At 43.1% G+C, this 27500-nt stretch overlaps 1 protein-coding gene across 3 annotated transcripts in view; it reads left to right on the top strand.

The window, feature by feature from the left end:
• hivep2a (HIVEP zinc finger 2a) overlaps positions 1-27500 on the top strand; it is a 91350-nt gene that overhangs the window by 2086 nt on the left and 61764 nt on the right. For 2 of the 3 annotated variants that reach the window (XM_063901879.1, XM_063901877.1), the window contains exon 2: positions 8368-8425. The gene's annotated coding sequence lies outside the window, so the exon portion shown is untranslated. Of the gene's footprint in view, positions 1-6118; positions 6159-8367; positions 8426-27500 lie in introns of those variants that run through there. The other variant, XM_063901878.1, reaches the window with a different exon arrangement.

Here is a 27500-nt window from a genome sequence, read left to right as displayed (position 1 = left end):
GCTGCAAAACAGAGGAATAAAATGGAAGCTGAAATAAAGACACTGATGAATGCTTTGTGCTGCTTCAGGAAATATTGGCCAGGTTACAAACATACATTGAAGAGTGTGTGTTCTGCTCTGCACGACTGTGAGCGTGCACGTGTGTGTGTGTGTGTGTGTGTGTGTGTGTGTGTGTGTGTGTGTGTGTGTGTGTGTGTGTGTGTGTGTGTGTGTGTGTGTGTGTGTGTGTGAGACCGTGCACGGAGAAAGTCCGACCTACGTACCGTCTGTCCCTCTGCCACCTCAGATGGCCATCAGGGCTGCGTAGGAGCAAGCACACACACACACACACACACACACACACACACACACACACACACACACACACACACACACACACACACACACACACACAGTCACCAAGAGAACATGGTGTGAGTTAATCCGCAGTAGATGTTCTATTAATTTATTTCACAGGCCTTGCAGGAACTCTGTGTGTGTTTGCATGCACACTCCATGTTTCAGCTGTAGGTCTTGGAGATATTTGAGAACTAACAATCATTTAATCCCTTGATTTGATTCACCAGCGCAGCGTGTGTGCCAACATCTGTATGAGCATCTGTGTCACGCAGGCCTTTTGTTATTTGGCTGTGATTTACCTACAGTATAGCTTTGAAGCTTAAAGAGGCCCTACAGTATTTCCCTCTCCTGAAGTGTGTTGAATGGATTTTAGTGCATGTGAATGGTCTGCAAAGGCTAAAATCCCTATGTGAGTTTCTCTCCCACACTCCTGCCTGAAACGCCTCCATTGCACTCCTTTGTTTACTTCTGTAGCATAGTGACATCACCCTATAACACTTATATTGTCTAGAGATCCAACACATTGTACGTGATAGGCTAAGGGGGCGGGACATCTCTAAGCGGCTGACCAATCACAGCAGAGCCTGTTCCTTTCTGTCAGAAACACTATTTATGAATGACGTAACATTAAGACACTTCCTTGAGTTGAAACTGACTATTTTTTGTTTAAACAGCGTTTAAAGGGTTCTCTCGGTCTTCCTGAGACGATGCAGTTTGCTCAGTTGTCAGGAGATAACAGGTGTTCCATCCTCTGTATAAAGGTGGTATCATCTTTATTTATTACACCCTCTTGGAGGATGCTTTGTTCCAAAACACTTCCACTTATTAAGCTGCTGTGGTATAATAGAACAGCTGACGTTTACGTTGCTTTAAATGTAATTTCTCTTGGATGGATTATCGGTGCATTTGCTTTTAAACACATTTGATAATCTGTGCGTCTTACTCTGTGTGTATACCCTCACGGTATGTGTCTCCTTGTGTGTGTGTGTGTGTGTGTGTGTGTGTGTGTGTGTGTGTGTGTGTGTGTGTGTGTGTGTGTTTGCCACGAGCCATGTATCAGTTGCTGCAGATGTGATCCGTTTCTGCATTTGCTGTCAATTAGCACGCCGCACACATCATAGCTGGGGAATTTGGAAATGACTGCAGATGTATGGCATGGTGTGATCACACACACGCACACACACACACGCACGCACGCACACACACACACACACACACACACACACACACACACACACACACACACACACACACACACACACACACACACACACACTCTATGCGATGATAATTAACACCATCAGCTTTCAACAGTCAATAGTTACTGCTTAAAATAAATAATTACTTTATTTTAGTTAAGATTTTACTATTGGAATCAGTCAATGTCCATTTTTTAATTCCTTATCAAAGAGAAGTAGAACAACTAAAGTGTAGATATCCTGCAACAAGCAAAAGTACATGCATTAAATACATAATTAATACAAAAACCACCTTTCATGTTTATTTACCAGCAGCCAAATCCCCCCTATGACACGGAAGCATTTGGTTTGACCCAATTTGGCCCAATCGGCTGCTTGCAGTATTTATGAATCCTCAGTCCTCAGCCACACCTTTGCTGAACCAGGAAGTACCCTCCCCTCACCCAGGTAACTGAAAGACAGGTATAACTACAGCCTAATACCACTGTTAGCTGGGTTTAGACGGGTGGGAATAAACTAAATACTGTCTGGCCAAAGTGTGTCAAATCAAATGTGTGGTGTTAATTGTTGTTGTGGTTTACTGAGGGGAGGTAAACTAGTGGGGGTGAGGGTGCTGTGTACTGGCCTTACCCTGTGTGGCTGTGGCCATCACACTAACCCATTAAATAGGTCATCATTTATTAAGAGTCATGTTTTAAATGATGATCTGAATCTGCAAAGACACTGCAGTTATCAAACAAAGGAAGAATGTAAATATATAGTAGCAGCAGATGATAGAATCACTTCAAATTACACAGAACTTGAGTAAAAGCTTACTTACTTTCCACCACTGAAACCTCCAAAACATTTGAATATACTCTAAATAATATAATCCATTATGTAAAGACCTACTTCTAGTCTGGAAGAACCACTACTATGAAGCTCATTTTCAGGTTCATATTTGCATTTTTCTTTGCCTCTCCTGGGACATGTCTCCTTTAATGTTCAGAAAGCTCTTTATGTTCTCATACTGCCTGTGCTGCAGCACCTCTTTTCACCCTCTGTCTGAAACCACAGCCCTGTTCTGATTGGTTAGCTGGCTTAGAGATATCCCGCCCCCTTAGCCTATCAGTTGTTGGAGCGCTAGCCAATAGAAACGCGAGTCTTAAACAATGATGTCCGGGGGAGTAAACAAAGGAGTCCAACGGAGGCTACAGGAAAGGGGAAACCCCCCAAAGCACAATAGGGCCTCTTTAAAGACTACATTATCTATCAATGAAGACCCCAAAAGAGCAAAAGCATGTGAGTTTTTGTATTGATGTCTATACTTTAATTCAAAATTCAATTGACGTTCCACCCTTTGTGCTGGTTTTGGATTCAGGTTTGACAGAAAACGTTGCTCCACTTTGTGTTGTGGCTTTCCACGCCTCACCCACGCTGTTATTGTAACGTATTGAACGCCTCAGAGTGGATTATAACTCAACAGCTGCAACACAACACACCTGCAGCACAGTGCTGATCCTCCTGTGAGAGGAGAGTAAACCCACAGCATTAAGGGAGGATTTCAGGCTCAAAACCACTGAGCCACAGTTTATCTCTCAGAGAAACAGGTTCAATGCAACGGAAGAGGAAAGGAGACAAGGGGAGAGGAGGGAAGGAGAGAACAAGTGGAGGATAGGAGGAGAAAACCAGAGGAGAGGAAAGTAACTGAGGGAAGAGCAAGTGGAGAGGAGAGGAGAGGAAACAAGAGGATAGGAGAGGAAACAAGAGATAAGGAAAGGAAAAACGGTGAAGAGGAGAAAAGAGGAGAGGAAACGAGTGAAGAATTAAGTTAATGAGAGATAAGGAGAGGAAGTGAGGTGAGTATAAAAGAGAAAAGGAAGGAAATGAGAGCAAAGGACAGGAAACAAAAGAATAGGAGAGGAAACAAACTGAGCCACGAACAAGTGGCCCTCTGCAATAACTCTGTACGATAACTCCCCTCTGGCTGGCAGACCACTCACTGCTCCATAGCCTCTCTGTGAAGTGGACTTAACGTGCACTCCTTCACACTTCTATATTTCTCATTTTTCTTTTTAATTATTTGTTATGCTTCTTCTTTTTGTATTTCGCTGCTGCATTGAAAACATTTCCCAGTCTGGGATAAATAAAGTATTTCAGATTCTGATTCTGAGAGGTTTAGGAGAGGAAACGAGAGGAGAGGAAGCAATAGGTGAGGTAAGGAACAAAGGTGAAGAGGAGAAACGAGGAAAGGAAACAAGTGGAGAACGAAGTAAATGAGAGGTAGGGAGAGGAGAGGTAATGAAAGCCAGTGAGGTGAGTAATAAAGTAAAGGGAAGGACACAAAGGAGAGGAATCAAGATGAGGGAGGAGATAATGGGTAACGAGGTGAGGAGAGGAAAGGAAACAAGGGAAAAGGAGAGGAAATGAGAGGAGGTGTGTGTGTGTGTGTGTGTGTGTGTGTGTGTGTGTGTGTGTGTGTGTGTGTGTGTGTGTGTGTGTGTGTGTGTGTGTGTGTGTGTGTGTGTGTGTGTGTGTGTGTGTGTGTGTGTGTGTGTGTGTGTGTGTGTGTGTGTGTGTGTGTGTGTGTAATCACCTGAGAGCTGTAGAGGAACCTGAGAGTCCTCCGGTGACCGTGGACCTGACAGTGACGGCTGAATTATTAAGACACACACACACACACACACACACACACACACACACACACACACACACACACACAGAAAGATAATGGTCTGGTTGACTGCTTCTCCTGATAAATGACTCCTCTGGGGTTTAGTTTTATTACTGATGAGATATTCAGTATAACATCGAGGAGGAGAGGGGGAGAGCGAGAGAGGGGGGAGGAGAGGGGAAGAGAGAGGAAGATGACATAAGCGATGAGGGTATGAGATAAAAGAGAAGAGGAAACGAAACAAGTGGACAAGGGAGGAAATGACATGAGTGTAGAGGAGATCAGATAAGAGGAAACAAAGAGGGAGAGGAGGAGATATCATGAGGGAGGAGGAAGAGGAGGAAGAGGAGATGAGAGGTTTTCAAGCTGTACAGAAGAGTGTGTCTATTCTGTCAGCCTCTGACACACTTTCTGCTCAGCGTGTGTTTGTGTGTGTGTGTGTTGTGCTAGCTGTACTGAAGGACTTTCCCTACAACCATCCCTCAGCCAATCAGAAATCACCTTACTGCTGTGCTCAGGTCAACAGCAGCCAATCGTATGGCAGAGTTTCAATTAAAGGTGGCTAATTTGATTGTTTTACTCACACACTTGCTATAAACTGTGTGTGTGTGTGTGTGTGTGTGTGTGTGTGTGTGTGTGTGTGTGTGTGTGTGTGTGTGTGTGTGTGTGTGTGTGTGTGTGTGTGTGTGTGTGTGTGTGTGTGTGTGTGTGTGGGGGGGGGGACTGGGAACGAAGCTAAACCACTCTTTACTCCAATGAAGGTAGTGTCAGGTGTGATAGAGGGAGATAAAAAGAGAAAGGCTGTGTTTTATTTGCGTACTTCTGTACTTACATGTGACCTTTAAGTGCATAAGTCATTTAAGTGAGGGCACAGCAGCCGTGAGGGGTCAAAATCCACCGGGCGCGACCTTAATATCTACCCTCTATGTGCACGACATGCGGGAGAGTGAATTGAGACACAGCAACAGAGAGAGACCTTTACCCAAACTGGCCTACTTTCTGAACAGCTTGTAATTAGTCTTGCTTCATGCATTTATGCATCAGACAGTAGAGCCAAATTTATGTTTTGTAATCCTAAAAAACCCACTGACAACATCCAGGATACAAGGAGAAGGTGTGAGGGGTTTCAGATTCAAATGCTTTCAACCTAATGTACAGACGGCTCATTAAGTAACCTTCTCAGAGTTTGGTTTCTTTGCTTTTTCAGTGTCGGGTTGGTTTTGTTACAGCCACGTGTGTTAAAAATATAATAACGAAAACATGTGTGGAGACAGGGCGGTGGGGACAAGGTGAGGGGAAGGGCGGTGGGGACAAGGTGAGGGGAAGGGCGGTGGGGACAAGGTGAGGGGAAGGGCGGTGGGGACCAGGTGAGGGGAAGGGTGGTGGAGACCAGGTGAGGGGATGAAGGGCTGTGGAGACCAGGTTAGGGGGAAGGATTGTGGAGACCTGGTTAGGGGAAGGGTTTTGGAGACCTGGTTAGGGGAAGGGTTTTGGAGACCTGGTTAGGGGAAGGGATGTGGAGACCAGGCGAGGGGCTAAAGGACTGTGGAGACCAGGTGAGGGGAAGGGCTGATTGCAGGAGCCTGGAGGAAGGCGGGATCTGAAATGACAGCAGAGTTATGATAAAACCAAGAGACATTTAAAAATGTCGAACTTGTCACAGTGAGTCACGATCTACTGCCGCTGTTTCTCAGCGACGCTCGGATAACGGGAGGAAATATAAGTTCTTGCACCCACACGCATAAATGAAACCAGAAGTACTACCACAATAAAACGGATGGTTAGGTTTGGAGTTTAGTGTACCAGTTTCATTTTCCCTCAGTGGGAAACTTTCATTTCTCGTGCTTGCAGTAACTTACGTCTTCATATAAGTTCATAAAGCCCCGAAAAATACAACTCAGCTTTAGCTCTGAGGGATGTCCAGGTTTATTATGGGAGATATAGGACATCTTGCTGACGCACATGAGGTACGTTTGTAAGACTATCCAAGACTTTAACTGTACTGCCTTTATATATTTATGAAGGTTAAAAAACGGCTTCAAATATTTGTGTTCTTTTATTACTAATTCATAAACTAATGGTATTTATTGAAGTGTTTTTCTCAGAGTGCATTACATTACACATTACATATGTAACACATGTCATACAATCCCCACAGGAGCAATTTAGGGTGTAGTGTATTGCCCAAGGACACATGTTGACTGCAGTGTGTGTGTGGGGGGGGGGGGGGGGGTCTTTTAAATCTTTATATATTTTTTAAATAAATCTGAAAATAATAAATGTGAATTAAATTACCAAAATTGTAATTTAGCTTTTTATTTCCATGAATAAAAAATGCATTCTTCTTCTTCTTTTTTTTATTGCTTTAAGGCTTGTTTTGGACCTTTTGTAATTTCTTTCTACATGTTTTCTCCTCTATTGGTGTTTTTACTTTTATACTAGTGTATTTGTATTTGATATACTATTGTATCTTGATGAATATAGCATGAGGCACTAAGGTCACTTCCTGCCAGAATTACGTCCCCTCCCACTTTACGTTGAAAATCCTGCATTAAAATAATAGTGTCTTCATGTCTTAAAGCTGCTGAGTCATATATTGTACCTCCAACAGCAAATAAATCCAGAGCTCCGGTTCCTTTACTTCCTCTCCAGAAAAAAGGAGAGTAAAAGAAAGGATCAGAAATCTCAGTCTCAGTGTCAGCCTGCTGCCTGCTACTCGTCCCCCGGCAGACCCACCGGACATCCATCCCCTATTCATTCTCTGTAAGCTGTCTCTGCCGTCTGACCAGACATCTGACCCCATCTCCATATCTCTGGACTCAGTAAACCGTTTCTGACCAACAGAGAGATTGTTTCCTGGCATCACTTTAACATTTCAGGGTAAACTCTGCATTTTGGTTTGAGGGCGCAGAGACCCTGGTTTAGACTAAACCCTGGTGTACTTACTTTGTGTTTTGGACTTCGTGATTTGATCTGAATTCAAATTGAGAAATTGGTTGAGCATTAATCTTAAGTATTATTTCCAGACTGCTGTAGGATGAGTTATTTGCTATCCATAAAGAAGACGAGAACAAAATATCAGGGGATGAAAAGAACTCCAATCTCAGCGGGGGGGGGGGGGGGAACAGAAACCCCAAAGGGCTTATAAAAAACAACAAAGAAGAAAACTGAAAAATCAAGACGACAAACGGCTGACACGAGTGATCCTGAGACAGAGCGTCTCCTGTCTTTGTTTGCTTATTGTCGGATTCAGCGAAGGGTTTGAAACGTCAAAGAATCCACAAAGAGTCTTTGAGAAATGTTCGATTAAAAACCACAGCGTGTCTCTTCTGAAATTCCTGCAAAAACAAATGTTTTTTTCACTTGCCTGACACACATTTAAATACAACATGTATATTTATATACAGAAAGACTCTGATGGCCTTTCAATTCAATAAAAGTACGTCAAAGTTAAAGTGCGTCGACGTTAAGATCGTGATCTGAAAAATATGCTCATTGATTTTGCGTGCAGTCAATCCTGTTTAGTGTTCATTTGATATTCAAGCGTTATTTTAAAACTTTCTTTCTGAATTTTTGTATTTTAATATTCTATTATTTATTGAACTCTTTTAAGGAGCAGCATTTCTTTTAGCTTTTCTGTGAATTTATTTGAAGATCTGATCATGTTTAGCAGGCTCAAGTAGCAAGTAGGAGGTAATAAGGTAGCTCAGAGCTAAGCTAGCTGTCCCCCCCGTTTCCAGTCTTTGTGCTAAGCTAAGCTAACTAGCATCTAGCAACCTGAATAGTTATTAACTGTCTTCCAAAAAGCAAACGGTGTCCTTCAATGTCAATGTATTGCTTTAAGGTTCTTCCCAAGATAAATGACCCCAATCTTAAAGTATAAATGCATCTTAACAATACTGTTTTGCAAGAGAAAATAACGTTGCTCTTTCACAACCACGGAAAAGTGCTTAAGCATCCGTGATTTTGTCCGTAAATGGTTAGTAAAAACCATGAGAGGACCATGATAAAATGTACTGATGGTTTGTTGCATTTAGGGCCTCCTACTGTCTCCAGTCCATGAGCAGCCATGTTGTTACACACCCCCTTACAGTACACACAGTGTGTTCACACCTGGTGGATTTACACAAAAGTACTGTGCATCATCGTCACCCTCTACCTCTCTTTGTCCCCCAGGAGCTGTGACGAGTTGTGGACTTTCTAAACCGGGCCAGAGGACTAACGGCTACACCAGGTAAGATCCATGAAACTGGAAATAGTGTGTGTGTGTGTGTGTGTGTGTGTGTGTGTGTGTGTGTGTGTGTGTGTGTGTGTTGTAGCTGGAAGACATACACAACAAGCGCTTGTAATACAGGTGGAAGACACACTCGTGTTGGCAATCACTGTTGATAAGTGGAAAAGTCAAGTTGGTTAAAAATAAATGGTCAGAAAATGACATAAATCTACTGTAATGCACTTTTTAAAACCAGTAAAATACCTTTGCATGATACTGGGATTTCCAAAATGCGAGACAATGTTGCTCAGCTGAAATGAAAAAAGTCAGTAAATTGAAATTATTGACATCAAAAGTAAAGAGTTCATGAATTCTAATGAAAATGAAGGTTACGGTGAAACATTCATTAAAGTGTGATGGTATAGCACATGAAACAATCACCAAAAACATAAAGAAATAAATACATGTTTTTAAACCCCCACAGAATAAAAATAAAGTACCCTTTCATTACAAGATAAGAGTAGTTGTGTTTTAATAAAAGCAGCGGACAGAAAAGTCTTGATTTAAGAGGTAAAGAAAAGTCCTCGATAAGGATTCAATGGTGGGTAAAGAAAAGTCCTTCTTTGTAATAACAACCGTCATTATGGGATAAAATGGCCGCTCCCTTTGTGATGAGAGGGAGAGACAGACGAGGGGAGAGTCGAGCGTTTCTCGTTTAGACAGAAATTACTCTCGCTGTTGGTTACCGCGGAAACCGTCCAGCTTCGTTAGCGGAGGTGTGACCTCGGCTGCGAGCGAGAATGAAAAGGAAAAAAGGGCTCACGTTGCCGCCGAATCCCAGCATGCAAAGTTTCTGTCCTCCTGTCTGATTTCAAAAAGTGATTATGAGGGGGACAGTGTGGTGTATGTACGGGAATATAGGTGTTATTTACGGTCAGACTTTGAGCATTATTTTAGTTTTTGGTTCTTGTTTTTATAAATATTTCCATTTATTTTATTTAAATACATTTCTTATATACATTTCATTTTGTATTATTGTATTTCTTATTTATATTTATAAATATTTTCCTCTCTTTTTATTTTATGGTAAATTGGACTTTAGATGGTCTTTAATGCAGATTTAATTCCTGCATGTTTTACAGCATATCAACAGTATTTAGAGCTCATGTAGAGACAAAATTAAGGTCAACAAGAGACTTAATTTTCTTTGTTTATTGTTAAATTACAAGCAACAACATGGAGGTCAAAGGTCAGAGAGGCCTTAGGTATATTAAAGCATCCCTCTATAATAATTCCCATCATGTGCTCACACAAGAGGAAGGGGATGCAGAATGCATGGCGAGAGGCGCCCTTCTGTAGCAGTGACGGTGAACAGAGTCAGGATTAAACACATGGAGTAGGACTTCTGTAATCAGACGTTCTTTATCTGTCCCACAGAAGGGGGGGGGGTCTGCGTTGATACACAGAAACAAAAGGACAGATTTAAAGGCAAAATAAGGTTATGAAAGCATCATGTTGAATAAAGACGGCTGTTGAGCTGAATATTAGGCTAGAAGAAGAGGGATGTTTTCTCTCTTTGCCTTTTAATGTGTGATTGCTGCATAGTAGAAGAAACAGCACTGTGTGAGTGTGTGTGTGTGTGTGTGTGTGTGTGTGTGTGTGTGTGTGTGTGTGTGTGTGTGTGTGTGTGTGTGTGTGTGTGTGTGTGTGTGTGTGAGCAGTGTCACTTCCTCTTCCTGTGAAAGAGGCGGCTTCGTATCAAGGACGAGATAAACCGTGTCATCCAAAACACCCTCCGACTTTCTGTCTCTATTTTTCCTCCTCGCTTTCACATCCTTCAGTGTGTGTGTGTGTGTGTGTGTGTTTGTGTGTGTGTATGGTTGGTTGGTTGACTCTGACAGTGCACAGAAATAGATCATGTAAAGTGGAGATCACTATCTGCTCCTCAAAGCTCCAACGACTGTGGTTTTTAAACTTCATACGGTGTCATCTCAGTGAAACACGCGGCAGAAAACAGGATGTGCGTCAGCGCCTGCACACTGTGCACATGCATACTCTGTGTGTGTGTGTGTGTGTGTGTGTGAGTGTGTGTGTGTGAGTAATACAATAGAGTATGATGAACCAACCTTTAATTCAAATCTGCACATAGGATACTAAATAAACATTACAAATGTGCAAAGAATGTGTAGATTTCTTTATGCAATTTTAAATTCAACGATTTAGAAATGTGGATATGAATATAGAATTGGTGTTAAATCAATTTGAGATGTGGTCACTCTGACATGTGCTCATCAACTCGTGTATGCTCCTTTAATTGGTCATCACTGTTTAAAGGCAAAGTGAGACATATATAGAGATTAAAAATCAACAACAAGTCTCGATTTTTAATCTCAAAACAACAACAAAGACCCCAAAAAAACAGCACATCTCAGTGATGAGGAAGAGAGGAAATCACACTTGAGCCACATGAGCCAAAAACGGCCTCACACACACCGCTGAGTGAAGCGACAGGAAATACAACAGAGAAGAAGAGATGGAGGACCGTGTGGATGCGGGCGCCATGGTTACCGGAGTCGATGTATTGAGAGGTCAGCTGAAAAGAAAAAAAGGAAAGCATCAGTAGTGAGTGGACCGTTAGCCAATGAGAGCGCCCGCATCAATCCCTGTTCACTGATTGGCTTAAGCAATGCAGGAAGTGAACTGACACACACACACACACACACACACACACTTTCATTCACGTCCGCTCCCACACAATGGTATATTGAAAAGTAGAAAAAAGGTAAAGAGGGAAAGTGTGTACGGACTGTTTCCATGGTGACCACCGCTTGGTAGGACGGATGCAAGCTGTGCCCTTGATGGCAACACACACACACACACACACACACACACACACACACACACACACACACACACACACACACACACACACACACACACACACACACACACACACACACACACACACACACACAGTGCAGAATGACGATCATGTGCATTGACTAACAGCTGTGTCCAAATGAATGGCTTTGGGTGAGCATCATCCTGACACACACACACACACACACACACACACACACACACACACACACACACACACACACACACACACACACACACACACACACACACACACACACACACACACACATACACACACACAAGGCAGGGCCACAAGTGAGATAACAGAGCATCAGATTTTGCATAGCATTATGGGATATGACTGTTGCCGAGACAACAGCAGTTAGTTTGTTTCCCATTTCCTCCAGGTAACCACAGTCCACTGGACTCTTTGTCTTTGCATTCAAATGGCATGGAAAGCAGTGTGTGTGTGTGTGTGTGTGTGTGTGTGTGTGTGTGTGTGTGTGTGTGTGTGTGTGTGTGTGTGTGTGTGTGTGTGTGTGTGTGTGTGTGTGTGTGTGTGTGTGTGTGTGTGTGTGTGTGTGTGTGTGTGTGTGTGTGTGTGTGTGTGTGTACACATTAAGGAGCTTAAGTTTTACTTCCGTTTCTTCCTCATGCAAATGACGGCTTTTCTGCTGCAGCCTGCACACTTCCTCTGTGTGTGTGTGTGTGTGTGTGTTTGTGTTTGTGGGTGTGTTTGTGTTTGTGGGTGTGTGTGAAACTTTACTGCTGATATGTGGTTCAGCGTGTGCATTTATATTTGCATTGGTGTGTGTGTGTGTGTGTGTGTGTGTGATACATCCTTGTAAGTAGACATTATGCTCACTGATAGTTGTGCTAACGAGCTCTAAGGTCAATTGTCTTCCATCGTTATTTTAACCCAAACTTGGACTTGATCTCACATAAACTGACACTTGTTTTGTCCTTTTTACTAAAAAGTGGATATTTCATTCACATAATTTGGTACTTCTGGGGCTTTTTAACCCAAACAGTGACTTGTTTTCCACTAAACCTGTACATTTTTGCAGTTATTTTCACACAAACTTTGACCTTTTGTTTCATATAAATAGGCAATTAACCCTGTAAAGCCCCAAACATAGACCTTTCAGATGTTGTTGTTGTTGTTGTTGTTGTTGTAGGTAAAATGTGACGAATGTATTCCACAATAACTAAATATGTACTAGACATTGTAATAATCACCCACATTTCTTTTGAGGCAGCTTACTTATTTGAATCTGACAAATCCAACAACATGTTGCTTGGTTGTGAGATCTGTGAGTTGTGTGAGTTTATGGCCAGAGGGCGGGACCTATAAACACATGTACTGCCCAATAGCTGTGAGGCTGCACAGAAGGACCTTTGACTATGTAAATGTAGTCTTTAAAAAAACAGCATTTACTGACTTTTTTTAGGATAGCTTAAAGTGATGTTGTGAAATTACACCAGGAGGCCTTACAGGTTTAGAGGCCTTTCTTATTTTGTTATTTTGATCCAAATGCTGACGTTACCTTCATGCACCCTGTTACTGTTGGAGTTAAAATCCCTCAAACAGAGAGACATTTTCACCTTACTTCCCAGTTTCGTTGCTTTTAGAATAAGCCCGATCTTCTCCTAAACGCACTAAGAAATGTTTCCTCTTCTTTCTCCGTGATCATTTCCTAAGTGTATTCAGAAAGGTGTGTGTGTGTGTGTGTGTGTGTGTGTGTGTGTGTGTGTGTGTGTGTGTGTGTGTGTGTGTGTGTGTGTGTGTGTGTGTGTGTGTGTGTGTGTGTGGATAATGACACGTTATGCTTGACTTTTATTTGGAAAGCCGGGGAAAATAGGGGAGACATTTTCACCAGACATCCTATGATCAGATGTGTCCGGATTCGTTGAGATTTTCCATCTCAAATTCCCACCTTTTTTAGCCCTCTTTCTCCTCACTCCTTCCTCCTTCATTGTCTCCCTTCTTTCATCTAGTCCTCTCCCCCTTTTTATTGTCCATTTTCCCTTCAGCAACCTCTTCTTCAATCCTTCTTTCCCCCCTCTTCATCCTCTCCCTTCCTCCCATATCTCTTCATCCTTCCCTATCCATCCTCTCCTGCTCCCTCCCTCCTCCTCCTCCATCATCGCACCCTTCCTCACCTCTCTCTCCACTATGTCCTCCCTTTCTCCAATCTCTTTATCACCCTCACCCACCACCATCTCTCCTCCTCCTCCTCCTCCCCTGCCAGCGAGGAACAGGTGTCTCTCCTCTGCTCTGTGAGAGGGGGGGAGAGATATGGTGGCCCGTGTCAGTGCCCTGTTTGTGATGGACGGAAGAGGGAGGAGCGGGAGGAAGTGAAGAGGAGGATGGGAGGCGGAGTCGCGCTGAAGGCTGTGATTTTGAGCGCTGAGGGGGAGAAAGGGAGCAGCAGGTGCTTCAGTCTGAAGACGCACACATGCACTCAGAGATAAATGCCACCCGGATATCTCTGTGCCCACACCAGCATGACATCATTTCCTGTCTCCGCACAGGAAGTCAACAAGAGCCTGTGTGTGTGTGTGTGTGTGTGTGTGTGTGTGTGTGTGTGTGTGTGTGTGTGTGTGTGTGTGTGTGTGTGTGTGTGTGTGTGTGTGTGTGTGTGTGTGTGTGTGTGTCACCCAAGTACTTCAGATGTTTTTCTAACCTAGCAAGATAGAGGAAATGCTCTTTCTTGACTTCAATAATACTTCTTGTAAGATCAGGTCTGACATATTTCCTCTCCTGTAGTGTGATATAGGTTTTAGTGCATGTCAAGGGTCTGCAGAGGCTAAAATCCCTCTCCCAGCTGCCTGAAACATCTCCATCTGATTCCTTTGTTTACTTCAGGAACGTGGTGACATCATTTTGTAACACTCAAGCTTGTATTTGCAATACATTGTACGTGATAGGCTAAGGGGCGGGACGTCTCTAAGTGGTTGACCAATCACAACAGAGCCCCGCTAGGTAACCAATCAGAGCAGACTGGGCTCAAATTATTCCCAATTGTTTTGAAATTGCGAAATGGACTTCAAATTAGAGGAGGCACAATAAAGCAGATCAGATACCCTCTTGTAAAATCACACCCTTATCATTTGAATATGTTTGACAACAGGAATAAAGAGGCCAAAATAATCTGTGGAAATGCAATAAAATCAGACCTTATCCATCCGTCCGAACAAACATGTCTCCCTACGGTCTACTTTTATTCTCCTCCTCTAATCTTAATCTCATGCTGCAGTTTCTAAAAATGACATATTTGGGCAAATGGGGGATTGGAGCTCTCTCCTGTAGCCGCTGGGATTAGCCGCTGCTACGCCGGCTAGCCATCTCCGGAGCTAACTCCATATGCGTGGCATTAAGACTGATTAGCTCCACGCTAGCTCACTCATACTCAGGGTATTAAGGCTTAACAGCTAGCGCAGCTGGCTAGCACCTTGCGCCCGCCCGCCCGCCCGTCCGTCATGCAGCGGGGGGGATTACCGCGTGCTAACAGGGCTTCAAAGAGGGGGGTGGGGGTGAGTAAATCTGGCGCGACCTGAAAACTGAAAATCTCTAGCGGATATTTTCTGATGTGTGTCTTCTTTCTGCAGTCGTTTGAGCGTGGAGAAATGTGTGTGATATAATACCTGGGGGGGGGGGGGATGTTTCTGAGCATTGCATTAGAGGATTTGACCCCAATGTGAACCAGAGAGTATGTGAAACTAGAGGAAAGTAGCTTTTATTTGATGTTTTTTTCATATTATTACTTTACATAACCTGTTTTCATTCCGTGAATCTAATTTACCGCTTAGCTTTACTTTTGTAGTCATCTTTAAGCATATTTTAACTTATTTTTCATATGAATTCCCATCTCAGGAGCTATTTAACCTTAACGTTGAGTAGTTTATCGTCTAAGTTTCCACTTGTTTGTTTTTTATCCAAACGGTGACGTCTCTTTTGCAAAACTTGCCAATTGTTGACTTATTTTTCACAGATCTTGCCAATTGTGCTGGTTTTTTTTGGCTAACCGTGATCTTTTCCCTATCTGATGCATATAAAACCTGGATGAGGACAGGGGGGATGGACGTCTTGCTTTTTAGCATGGCATTAGAGGAGTTTAGCTCCCAATTTGACCCCAATGTGGACCAGAAAGTATGTGAAACTAAAGGAAAAGAAGCTTTCATGGCATTTAATTGACGTTTTCTCTTCATATGATTGATTAACATACCTTCTCCTTGGAAATCCCGTAGGACATTCAGTATGCACACTTTCACAATCATCATTTAGAGTCAGAATCCTTTTTGTTTCAGCAGAGGGGAAAGTGCAGGAAAGCAAAATAACAGGGAATTTAAATTAAGAGGCAAGAAGACGTTAATAATTTCACATACATTACAAGGTACTGTAAGCAGCGGCATTATAAAATAAGTAAAAGGTATAAAGTTGCATGGTGTCATTTTACACGGTTGAGCGAAAGTAAAAGCTATTTTCTGGCATTTTAGAGACACATCGTTTTTACTCAGTCATAATAAATAAAATATCCAAAATCACAAAACACGTTTCAGTGGGCTACAGATTCAAAACAAACAACATTAAAGGCAAGATAGACAACAGACAGAGAAATACCATAAAATAAATACCGTAAAATAAAATAAATACCATAAAATTAAAATTAAAAATACCATAAAATAAAAAAAATACAATAAAATAAAATAAATACTGTAAAATAAAATAAATACTGTAAAATAAAATAAATACCGTAAAATAAATACCGTAAAATAAATACTGTAAAATTAAAAATACCATAAAATAAATACCGTAAAATGCCAGCAGTAAAAACAAAGGGGCTTCACAGTAAGTATTCCTGAGCAACAAAACCTCGGTTAAATACAACAAACAATTTGTCAAGCTTATTGAATGTCCTTTCTTTGTGTCCCTTGTGAAATAAAACCTCAACGTTTTTGGTAATTTTAGTCCTTAACTCGACAAACGTACTTATTTTGAGCAAAATCCTGATGTTTTACTCGGCCTCACTTAAGTAGTTGTTGTTTTGTTTTCTCTGAATTGACCGCGTGTTTAAACCCGCAGCTCTAACTCCGGGTGAGTCCGACTCAGGGTTGTTTATAAGGTGCGCTGCAGTCTGTCCTGAGCGTACCCTTCTTTCTGTTTGTGTCAAAGGTTCAAGTGAAACGTTGTCTTTGTGTTTCTGTCCAAAGCTGTCACAGCAGGTTAGTGCTGACGCAGAGCAGAGCGCTCCGCTTTCTCACAAACTGGATTCTGCTTTCTGAAAGTCATGCTCGTCCACAGATGTCCAAATGGAGACGCTTCAGCTCTGTAGTTGTGACAGATGTGGCCGTTAGCATTATCTTAACTAAACAACACGAAAATGTCACTTTTTGAGAACAAATTTGATCCGGAAATTTAGATTTTTGTTGTTGTTCTTCTCTCCTTCACTCGCACACTTTTAACTTTTCCCGTCTCACTCTCCTTCTGAATTTTCTCCTCCCTCCCCCTGTCCCTTCGCCTCCCCTTTCATCCTTCACTCTCTCTTCTCTTCCTCCTCTTCAAAACGCTGTATATCTGTCCCTGGAATTAACCCTCCCCTCGCTTTCATCCCTCCCTCGTCTCATCTCCTCTTCCTCGACTCATCTCTTCCAAGTTGTCTCCTCTGCCCTTATCTCCCCTTATCTCCTCTCCTCTCCCCTTCTCCAGTCTCCTTATTTCTCCTCCCCTCCCTCTCCTCGTACGCCTTCCTCTCTTCTTCTCCTCGTCTTTCCTCGTTTCCATTTCTCTCCTCCTTGTCATCTCCTCCTTCCTCTCTTTAAAGGTCACATTTTTGTTGCCTCACCTTCCTCTTGCCTTCCTAGTTTTTGTGTCTCCCCCTCCTTCCCTTTCCCCTTCAATCTGCCCCCCACTATTTCTCCTTCTCTGTTGATCTGTACTCCTTTTCTCCTCCTCTCCAATCCTCCTTTCCTTCCTCCTATACATTTCCTCCTTCCTCTTTTTACTCATACTATTCCCTGTTCCCTTTCTCCCTCCTTTCCTTTCCTTTTATCCATCCTTAATATTTATCCTCCCCTCTTGTCTCTTCCTCCCCTTCCTCTCTTTTTCTCCTCTCCAATCCTCCTTTTTTCAACTCCTTTCCTTCCTCCTTTACGTTCCCTTTTCATCTCTCCTCCTTCCTTTTTTATTGACTCTTCTTATGCCCTTCCTGGTCATCTTTCCTCTTCTCCTTTTTCCATCTCTTTTCCTCTCCTTTCATCCATCCTCTGGAATGTGTCCTCCCTTCCTTAAAGCTTACCTCTGATCTCCTCATTCCTTTTTCCTCCTCTACGCAACCTTCCTTCCCTCCTTCCTATTTTCCTTCCTTTTATTTCCTGTTTTCTCCTCGTTCTTTGGTCTCCTCAGTTTCTTTCACTGCTCCCTTCTCCTCCTTTTTTAAAATCTCTTCCTCCTATTTTCCTCTGGCATCCTTCTCGTCTCTTCGCCGCTCCTCATCTCCTCTTTCATCCCGACGTGCCAAAAGGAACCCAAAATATTCAAAACAGATCCTCCTCCCATTCCTCCGCCGGCTGTCACTTCTCTCCTCTCTGTTCACTTCAACTGACGAATTAAAGACACTTAGAAACATTCACTGTTTGTTTTGAACGTACACACACACACACACACACACACACACACACACACACAAACACACACACACACACACACACACATTGAGGGTGTCGGTGACAGGATTTGGCTGACAACTCGGTGATATTAGACCTCTCTGTTAACTTAAACTACATACAGGATCAGAAGCAGCTGTCAGCCGTCTGTGTGTGTGTGTGTGTGTGTGTGTGTGGCTCCGTCCTCCATCTATCTAATTCCCGCAGGATGTTAAACACAGACGTTCAGCTGAGGGCCAGGTATATATGCAAATATATTCAGATAAGTCTCGTTAAAAGGAAAAATGAATGTAAACACGGAGATGTTCCTTCAGAATGTGCCGACTTACATGAACGTAAAGCACATTGGATATTTAGTTACGTTTTCTTATGGCATTTAATGTCAGAACACCTAGAAATTAACAAAATGTCTGAACTACTGACAGGTAGAAGGGTTAATTGTCTCCATTAAGGACGTTAAAAGGTAATACAACCATTTGCGTAACCCTGGAATTGCCCTTTTGATCATTCTTTCCCTATTATTTTTATTTTATTGACCTTAATTGGGAAACAAGTGTCAGTAAATGTACGTTTCAGCTCGTGGAGCATGCAAAATTAAGACAGAGTTGCAGGTTTCATTTGAGAAGTCTAAACCAGTAGGCTATAGGACTCTTTCTTTTGCTGTTTTATTGCAGTACTTATATTTAAAGCCAAACAAACATCCTGACAAAATGACCCCTGAATCAGAAGTTCCCAGAGCCTGAAGGGACGTCTTTTAAGGTTCTCTTTGTCCAGCAAACCGTCCAAAACCCAAAGATATTTAACCTACAGCTCTAAATGTGGATGCTTGCAGTCTTGTCCGGTTGTTTTGCATCAGTAAGCAACATAGAGTTGCATCGTTCTAAACTCCCAAACCTATGGAGCAGAACGGCCCTGAAGCTTCAGAAACAAATTCACAGACTTCTTGAATTGTGCAGCGTTTACTTAAAGCACAAACAAAAACACTTAGGACAGTCTTGATCTTTGATCACTTGCACTTTCTTTTATTGCACCACATTGTCTCACTCAGCATTCAGGCGTTTTATAGTTGAACAATTTCTCTGTGTTTTTCAGTCAGAAATCCTGCAAGTTTTTAGGAGCTTTGAGTCTTTATTTTGCTGCTTAACAACGTCGACACAGAGTCCAACATTCACAGATTTGGAAACACTTGATCTTATTTAACGTATATATAAACAGTTTGGTACGTGCACGTCCAGAGACACACTGACACACGAACGCAGAAACCTAAACAGCGGCGTGCACGCGGCACATGAGCCCTCTCACAGTTGGTTTTCTCCCTCCTCTCCAAACCAAACACTGTAATTTATCTGCATCTCCCTCTCAGCCGACCTCAGGCCGTTAAAGGTTTCCCGTCGGGTTTGCGGCGGCAGAAATGTCAGAGCGGTGGATTCCAGCGCCGGGCAGCGAGGCGGCTGTGGTGGCTGACTGCTCTGCTATATGTGTTATGTTTCTGTCCGGGGGGTGCTGCTGCTTTTTTAGGCAGCATGTGTGTATATATGTATTAAAGTGAAGCCGGCTTGAGCTTGATGAGCCGAGCTGAAGGATTCAAGAGAAAGGGAGGAAGAGGTTTGCCCTTAAGGATGCTTAGCTTTTAAAATCTTCATAAATTCAACGACAAAAACACTTCTCCGTGGATATCTGAGATATGTCTTGTGTCTGACCTCCCAAAAAATACACCTTAAAACCCCAAAAAGGGTCTAATCACAAGCTACACTTAGGGTAACGATTCAATTCGATGAAACTTGATCAAGTCTGAAATATTTCTTGCATCACAGCGGCTGATTTTGCAACAGGTTTTTCAATGATTTCCCCGTGTTATCGTAGGCATTCAGTCAGTTTTGGGCCTGGGGGGGGGCTGGGGGTTGTGTTCATGCTTTGTGGTGGGGGGTGGAAAGCTGATTCTTAATTTCTGAGGGTGTACAGTTCACAGGGTTTTTCTTTGCTGCTGAAATAGTTTAATGAAGGGACTTTGAAAACAAAAATAACCTCTCTTGTTCCATCCTCTCCTCTCCTCTCCTCTCCTCTCCTCTCCTCTCCTCTCCTCTCCTCTCCTCTCCTCTCCTCTCTTGTTCTCTCCTCTTCTCTCCTCTCTTGTTCCCTCCTCTCCTCTCCTATGTCCTCCTCTCCTCTCTTGCATCCTTCCCTCCTTTTCCTTTCTTGCATCCTCCTCTCCTCTTCTCTCCTCTCTTGTTCCCTTATCTTCTCTCCTCTTTTCTTTCTCTCCTCTTCTCTCCTCTCTTGTTCCCTTATCTTCTCTCCTCTTTTCTTTTTCTCCTCTCCTCTCCTCTCTTGTTCCATCCTCTCCTCTCCTATGTCCTCCTCTCCTTACTTGTATCCTTCCCTCCTTTCCTATGTCCTCCCCTCCTCTCTTGCATCCTTCCCTCCTTTCCTTTCTTGCGTCCTCCTCTCCTATCCTCTTTTCTTTCTCTCCTCTCCTCTCTTGTTCCCTTATCTTCTCTCCTCTTTTCTTTCTCTCCTCTCCTCTCCTCTCTTGTTCTCTCCTCTTCTCTCCTCTTGTGTTCCCTCCTCTCCTCTCCTATGTCCTCCTCTCCTCACTTGCATCCTTCCCTCCTTTCCTATGTCCTCCCCTCCTCTCTTGCATTCTTCCCTCCTTCCCCTTTATGCATCCTCCTCTCCTCTCCTCTCTTCTTGTTTCTCAGATGCTGCTCAGGGCCAGAGGAGTTATATTTAGCTTCCTCTCCTCCTTCTCATTTCCCTCTGTTTTGCCCCTGTGCAAAGATGGCTTCATTAGCCGTAGACCCCAGCATCAAAACACACACACACACACACACACACACACACACACACACACACACACACACACACACACACACACACACACACACACACACACACACACACACACACACACACACACACTCACACTGGGGTATGAAGGGGATAGAGTCTGTTACATAAGAGGCTCTCTTATATAATTTGATGCATATTTGATGCTGAATGGTGCAGCGGCAATGTGTGTGTGTGTGTGTGTGTGTGTGTGTGTGTGTGTGTGTGTGTGTGTGTGTGTGTGTGTGTGTGTGTGTGTGTGTGTGGTTTTTATATTTTGGCCTCTTCTTGCCCTCCCTAAGCTGTTGCGTCACAGAGACAGCTAAAGGTGCACTCAGTCAGACCTGTGTGTGTGTGTGTGTGTGTGTGTGTGTGTGTGTGTGTGGTGTGTGTGTGTGTGTGTGTGTGTGTGTAGAATCTGCATAATACTCTTCCTGTCGAGTGGCATTCCTCTTTGTTTCCCAACTTACTGTACTTCACATTTTGAATCTTCTGTCCATTTCCTCCTCTGCGGTCGATATGAATGTAATAACAGGAATCGATGAAGGTTAATGGTGTACCTGGATGCCCCGCACTCGATCCGGGAACAGAATCATAATGGAGCTCCTGAAGCAGGAAGGACAGCAGACATTTCATTTTGGATTGTAGAGAAATATCTGCTGAGTCGCACAGCTGCAGCTGCTTTCAGGACATTTACTTTTAGTTCTACTTTAAATTCTGGAGATGCTGCAGCACGTTAGTGAGCAATGATGCAATGACAACACTTTTCCCGTTCCTGTAGTGTGTTTCTGTGCATGTAAATGGTCTGCAAAGGCTAAAATTTGACTCCTTTGTTTACTTCCGGAACATAGTGACATCACTAATTGTAACTGAACTCTAGTTCCTTCATAGCCCAACATTAGCCTCCTTTAGCTTAGCGGTGGTGATGTGAAGTCATGTGACCGTGCTGTAGTTCCTTTATAGCCCAACATTAGCCTCCTTTAGCTTAGCGGTGGTGATGTGAAGTCATGTGACCGTGCTGTAGTTCCTTTATAGCCCAACATTAGCCGCCTTTAGCTTAGCGGTGGTAATGTGAAGTCATGTGACCGTGCTGTAGTTCCTTCATAGCCCAACATTAGCCTCCTTTATCTTAGCGGTGGTGATGTGAAGTCATGTGACCGTGCTGTAGTTCCTTTATAGCCCAACATTAGCTTTTTACTTAGCAGGTGGTGTTAATATGTGGAGAAGTATCATAAATGCTTGTTAGAAACAGGGATTATGTTCTGCAAAATTCCTAAATCCTTTACTTTTTGTCGATGGAACCAGGGACTTTATTCCATTAACAACCCAACTCTGCTCAGTTGGATCCACTGAGGTACTTAAATTAAACAGCCTAAACTTAGCCACTTCTTTTGGCTCTATTCCCCGCTCTGTAAAGGGCAGCAGTGGTAGTTAACAGCTCGTAGAAGCAGGCTTGTCAGCCTGAGGTCGCCGGTTCAGGTCCCAGCCTCCCCGCACAGATCCCAGGTGGGAACGAGTGGAATTCCCCCCTTGCAAAAACAAAAATAAAAACAAGCTAACCCACAATGCCCTAATGAAGCTTTCCCGACAACTTTTCCAAGTGTCTGGTTCCTGACTCCTGGTTCTGGTTAAACAACCTGCTGTTGTTTTGTTTTTGTCGGGAAGCAGGCGGTGACTCGTCAGCTTACTATCACCCATTTATTTGTTTGTCTTTTTCCTCCTTTAAGGGAAGTAAGTCCAACGAGGATTGGATTCTGCCAAACAGAATCATCTGGAACCGTAAAACAAAACAACAAAATATGTGACCAAAATTAAACAAGGGAATCTTGAATCTAAAAAATATAGGGTCAATTAGCTGTGAATAGGATGTCAATATATCCTATAAATAGTTTATGACTAAATATTACTGCATTTTTTATTCGGCTTATTCATATTTTATTTATTTATCGGTGTGTAAAACACAGTTTAATTATTACTGTTGTTTTATCATCTTTAACAATGCTCTCACAAAACTGCACAATTTAATAGCAATTCCTTTACTTTTAGTGCAAACAGTTTTAAATATAAATAATACAAAATATTTCCTAATAAAAAACACATTTGCTGTGACTGCTTTTATGCTGATTTGTAGTATTGCATACTGAAAATGCATGTCAGTAAATGTCACTAAGAAACTCTTTTAAAAAACTTTATTGATGTAAAAATTGCTTTACGAAAATATGCAAAACTACCTTTGACAGTAACTTTATATTCCTTTACCTTCCTGTTGCAGTACACAGTAAACAGAAACACTTGTTACCATGTGTGTGACAGTCTGTGTGTGTGTGTGTGTGTGTGTGTGTGTGTGTGTGTGTGTGTGTGTGTGTGTGTGTGTGTGTGTGTGTTCCTGGCATGTTGACACTCAGTTGAAAGTAGTGTGCATCCAGCCGTGTAATGCCCTGACCCTCAGATACCATCAGACAGCAGCTAGCCGTGCTATCTGCGCTAATTTCCTGCCGCTAACAGGAAAGCTGCCCTTCTGGTGACATTGGTGTAACGCTGAAATCCCCCCCCCCCCTCCTCCTGTGCAGCCGCTGCCAGATAATGAGGTTGTGTAACAGTTAAACTCTTCCCTGTGTTGTTAATATCGATTAGCCCGCTCCGTCTGACGTAAAACAGACACACACAGCCGCTCAGCTGCCAGTCCATCAGCTGGCAGATCAATCAGAGCCTAATGAGATAAACGAGCTCACTAATTAGTTAACGAACCGCTGGCTGACTGTTTGATGCACACACACACACACACACACACACACACACACACACACACACACACAGAGCCGGCCTGGCAGCTTCACTTCCTGTCAGCAGAAGAGAGAGCAACAGTTCCTCGGCCAAATCCAGCTCAATGCAACCAGTCTGATTTCTTTAAATGAAAAACTGTCACTGATTATGTTTCGATTTTAGTTTTAAGCAAAAAAAATGACCTGTCGTAGCCCTCCTAACCCTGACACTGTGTGTATCTGTGTGTGTGTGTGTGTGCTGGCATAGTTTGCTGGTGTAACACTAAACTGGATACCCCTGAAGTCTCTGGTCCCAAAGTGTGCTTCTGTGAAAAGGACACATAGCTGGAGCGTCCTTGGGGACAGCCTCTGAATAAATATAGCTTTGTGGGGCAAGCCTGAGCTGGATGACACACTCACACACACATACACACACACACACACATACCGTCGTCACTAAGGGGACAGTAACAAGTGAAATAAGTCTTTTAATAAATCTTTTCTCCTTGATGCTTATTTACTCTTCGATGTTAGTCCGACCCTAAAGTTAACATCTCCATGGTTCCCTTCCCTTCACGTCACCACCGCTAAGCTAAAGGAGGCTAATGTTGGGCTATAAAGGAACTACAGCACGGTCACATGACTTCACGTCACCACCGCTAAGCTAAAGGAGGCTAATGTTGGGCTATAAAGGAACTACAGCACGGTCACATGACTTCACGTCACCACCACTTAGCTAAAGGAGGCTAATGTTGGGCTATAAAGGAACTACAGCACGGTCACATGACTTCACGTCACCACCGCTAAGCTAAAGGAGGCTAACGTTGGGCGTGATGACGTTTAGTCGTTTCCTTTAGACTCTTTAAATTCACCAGTGGGGTATTTACTCACGGGTTTAATGTTGTAGAATTAAATATCTTCAGCTTGTGTTAACTACAGAACTTATTTCAGGCTAGCAACCAAATATATTTCAATGCTGACTCACTTCTGGGTTTTAGGACTCATTCCTGCACCTCATTATGGCACCAGCAAGTATTTGGGGTGATTTGGGTTTAGTTTTCTGTAATTACAGTCTATAACCTTTCTGTTTTGAGGTTTGACTTTAATGAACAGAAGTTTGGGGTAAACACTGGTGTGTGTGTGTGTGTGTGTGTGTGTGTGTGTGTGTGTGTGTGTGTGTGTGTGTGTGTGTGTGTGTGTGTGTGTGTGTGTGTGTGTGTGTGTGTGTGTGTGTGTGTGTGTGTGTGTGTGTGTGTGTGTGTGTGTGTGTGTGTGTGTGTGTCTTTTCATGAGTGGGAAAGCCCCCCATACACATACTGCATTACTTCTATTAATGAACACAGCCTTTGCAAGTCAGTTGATTTGAGTGTGTGTCACTGTGCGACTGTGTGTGTGTGTGTGTGTGTGTGTGTGTGTGTGTGTGTGACAGCATTGTACCAGCCCCAGGGGGGGACAGGTGCCTCAGGCAACATGAAACCCTGCAGAGTGACATGGTGAGGGGGAGAAAGAGAGCGGGTGTAAAGTGATGGGGTAGAGGGAGAGAGATGGGAGTGTGTGGACACCCAAACATTACTCATTTTATATCATATTCCCGAAACCAGGGTCATTTATCTGCTGCTGTAACTCCTCTGGGAAGACTTTCCACCAGATATTGGCTGCAGGGTTATCTCTCCAAATGTTGGGAATTAATAAAGTTCTTCTTCTTCTTCCTCCTCTTCTTCCTCCTCCTCCTCCTCCTCCTCCTCCTCCTCCCAGGGCATTAGTGAAGTTCTTCTAAACATGGGGAACGATTTCTTCGTGCTGGTGCCATTGTGTTAGTCAAACAGGAAAGAGTATTCTCCAAACTGGGCTGCACAACATCAGGAAAATTGGGGATGCATATCAACATTACTGGATATACCAGCGTTGTTCTTCCTAGCATTAAATGGTGATTTTAAAATGTACTTTCTGCAGCCCTACATGGTTTATAGCGACTAATCTTCCAATAAAAAGTCGCTAAGAGAAGAAATTAGGCTGAATATTGATAATGCAAGCCATCACTTGAGCAGCACCTGATGGTCTGAGCAGCTGGACTAACCACAACCAGGTGATAACCACCAAACGTGATTGATCAGATCAGAAAATATGACAGAGATTCGGAGGAGATGGGAAGAGGATGAAGCAGAGAAAGACAAATAGACTGAGGATTTTCACTGGAATTAGGGACAGCTGGCGTGTGTGCGTGTGTGTGTGTGTGTGTGTGTGTGTGTGTGTGTGTGTGTGTGTGTGTGTGGTTGCATAACACTCCGCTGGGTCCCCCTGTGGCTCAGAGGCTAAAGTGGTCCCTCTCTCTCTCTCTCTCTCTCTCTCTCTCTCTCTCTCTCTCTCTCTCTCTCAATTACATTCAATAAAGCTTTATCGGCATGACGTTTGAAAAAAGGAAAAAAGAGAAAGCATGAAAACAGAGCGAAGCACTCTGGAGATAATTGGAAGACGATCAATGAAGTTTAACTCTAGGAATATTTCTACACAATATTGGTCATAAATATGTTGAAATGCAACTTAAAGTGTTCTTATTGGTTAGCTGGCTGGCCCTGCTGTGATTGGTCAACTGCTTAGAGATGTCCCGCCCCTTAATCTGTCTCGTAGAACGTGTTGGAGCGCTAGCCAATAGGAGCGCAGGTGTAACCTAGTGGTGTAAATATGTTCCTGAAGACCACAAAGGAGTCCAATGGAGGCGGTTCAGGCCAGGTTTTAGCCTTTGCAGACCATTGACATGCACTAAAACCTATCACTACAGGGAAGGGAAAACCACGAAAAGCCTTATAGGTTCTCTTTAAATAATACTTTATGGGTTGTCATGTGATATCACTGAGACCAACTCTAGCCATCGAGGTAAGTAAGGATTAAAGAAGAGTTATAAGGCAGAAGTAAAGAAAGACGGATCCAGAAGTTGAGATACTGACTGAATCAAACGGACAAAGAAAGGATAAAGTAAGAGATACTGAAACCAGAGGCAGAAGACAAAGGGAGACAGAAATAAAACACTTTTTGGGAAGACAAAGACGGAGACAGAGCAGATCGGAGGATGAGGCGCTGCTAGCCATATTTAATCATCAAATATTAATGCAGTAAAGATGGAATACAGGAAATTAATATTCCCCATTAACAAAGAAGGAGAGCGAGTCGGGGCTCGTAAAGACAAACGGCCTCCATTCAGCGGCTGGATGACGTGATCTCAATCTGGTTACGCTCCACTTCCTCCATGACCCACGCACGCACGCACTCACACACACACACACACACACACACACACACAATCACATCTTTTTATTCTTTTGTTCATAGTCATAAACCATTCTTTATAACAGTTTTAGCTCCTGTTTTTGGTTGTTAGCCTGAAATAAGGTCTGTGGTTAACACAAGCTGAAAATGCGGCCTACATTAGCCTCCTTTAGCTTAGCGGTGGTGACGTGAAGTCATGTGACCGTGCTGTAGTTCCTTTATAGCCCAACGTTAGCCTCCTTTAGCTTAGCGGTGGTGACGTGAAGTCATGTGACCGTGCTGTAGTTCCTTTATAGCCCAACCTTAGCCTCCTTTAGCTTAGCGGTGGAGACGTGAAGTCATGTGACCGTGCTGTAGTTCTTTTATAGCCCAACATTAGCCTCCTTTAGCTTAGCGGTGGAGACGTGAAGTCATGTGACCGTGCTGTAGTTCCTTTATAGCCCAACGTTAGCCTCCTTTAGCTTAGCGGTGGAGACGTGAAGTCATGTGACCGTGCTGTAGTTCCTTTATAGCCCAACCTTAGCTTCCTTTAGCTTAGCAGTGGAGACGTGAAGTCATGTGACCGTGCTCTAGTTGCTTGACCCTTCGCTTTGCTAACTAGCAGGATTATAGATTTTCACAGTGAGAGAAATCAAGTAATGAACAATTATTTATTTGGCTGCGCTTCACCTCAAACACACACACAGAGCCCTGAACTCAACAGCTGTTTCATAACG

This window comes from Eleginops maclovinus, chromosome 15 (genome assembly GCF_036324505.1).
Source record: "Eleginops maclovinus isolate JMC-PN-2008 ecotype Puerto Natales chromosome 15, JC_Emac_rtc_rv5, whole genome shotgun sequence".
NCBI classification, from domain to species: Eukaryota; Metazoa; Chordata; class Actinopteri; order Perciformes; family Eleginopidae; genus Eleginops; species Eleginops maclovinus.
This window is presented reverse-complemented; position numbering and strand designations above follow the sequence as displayed.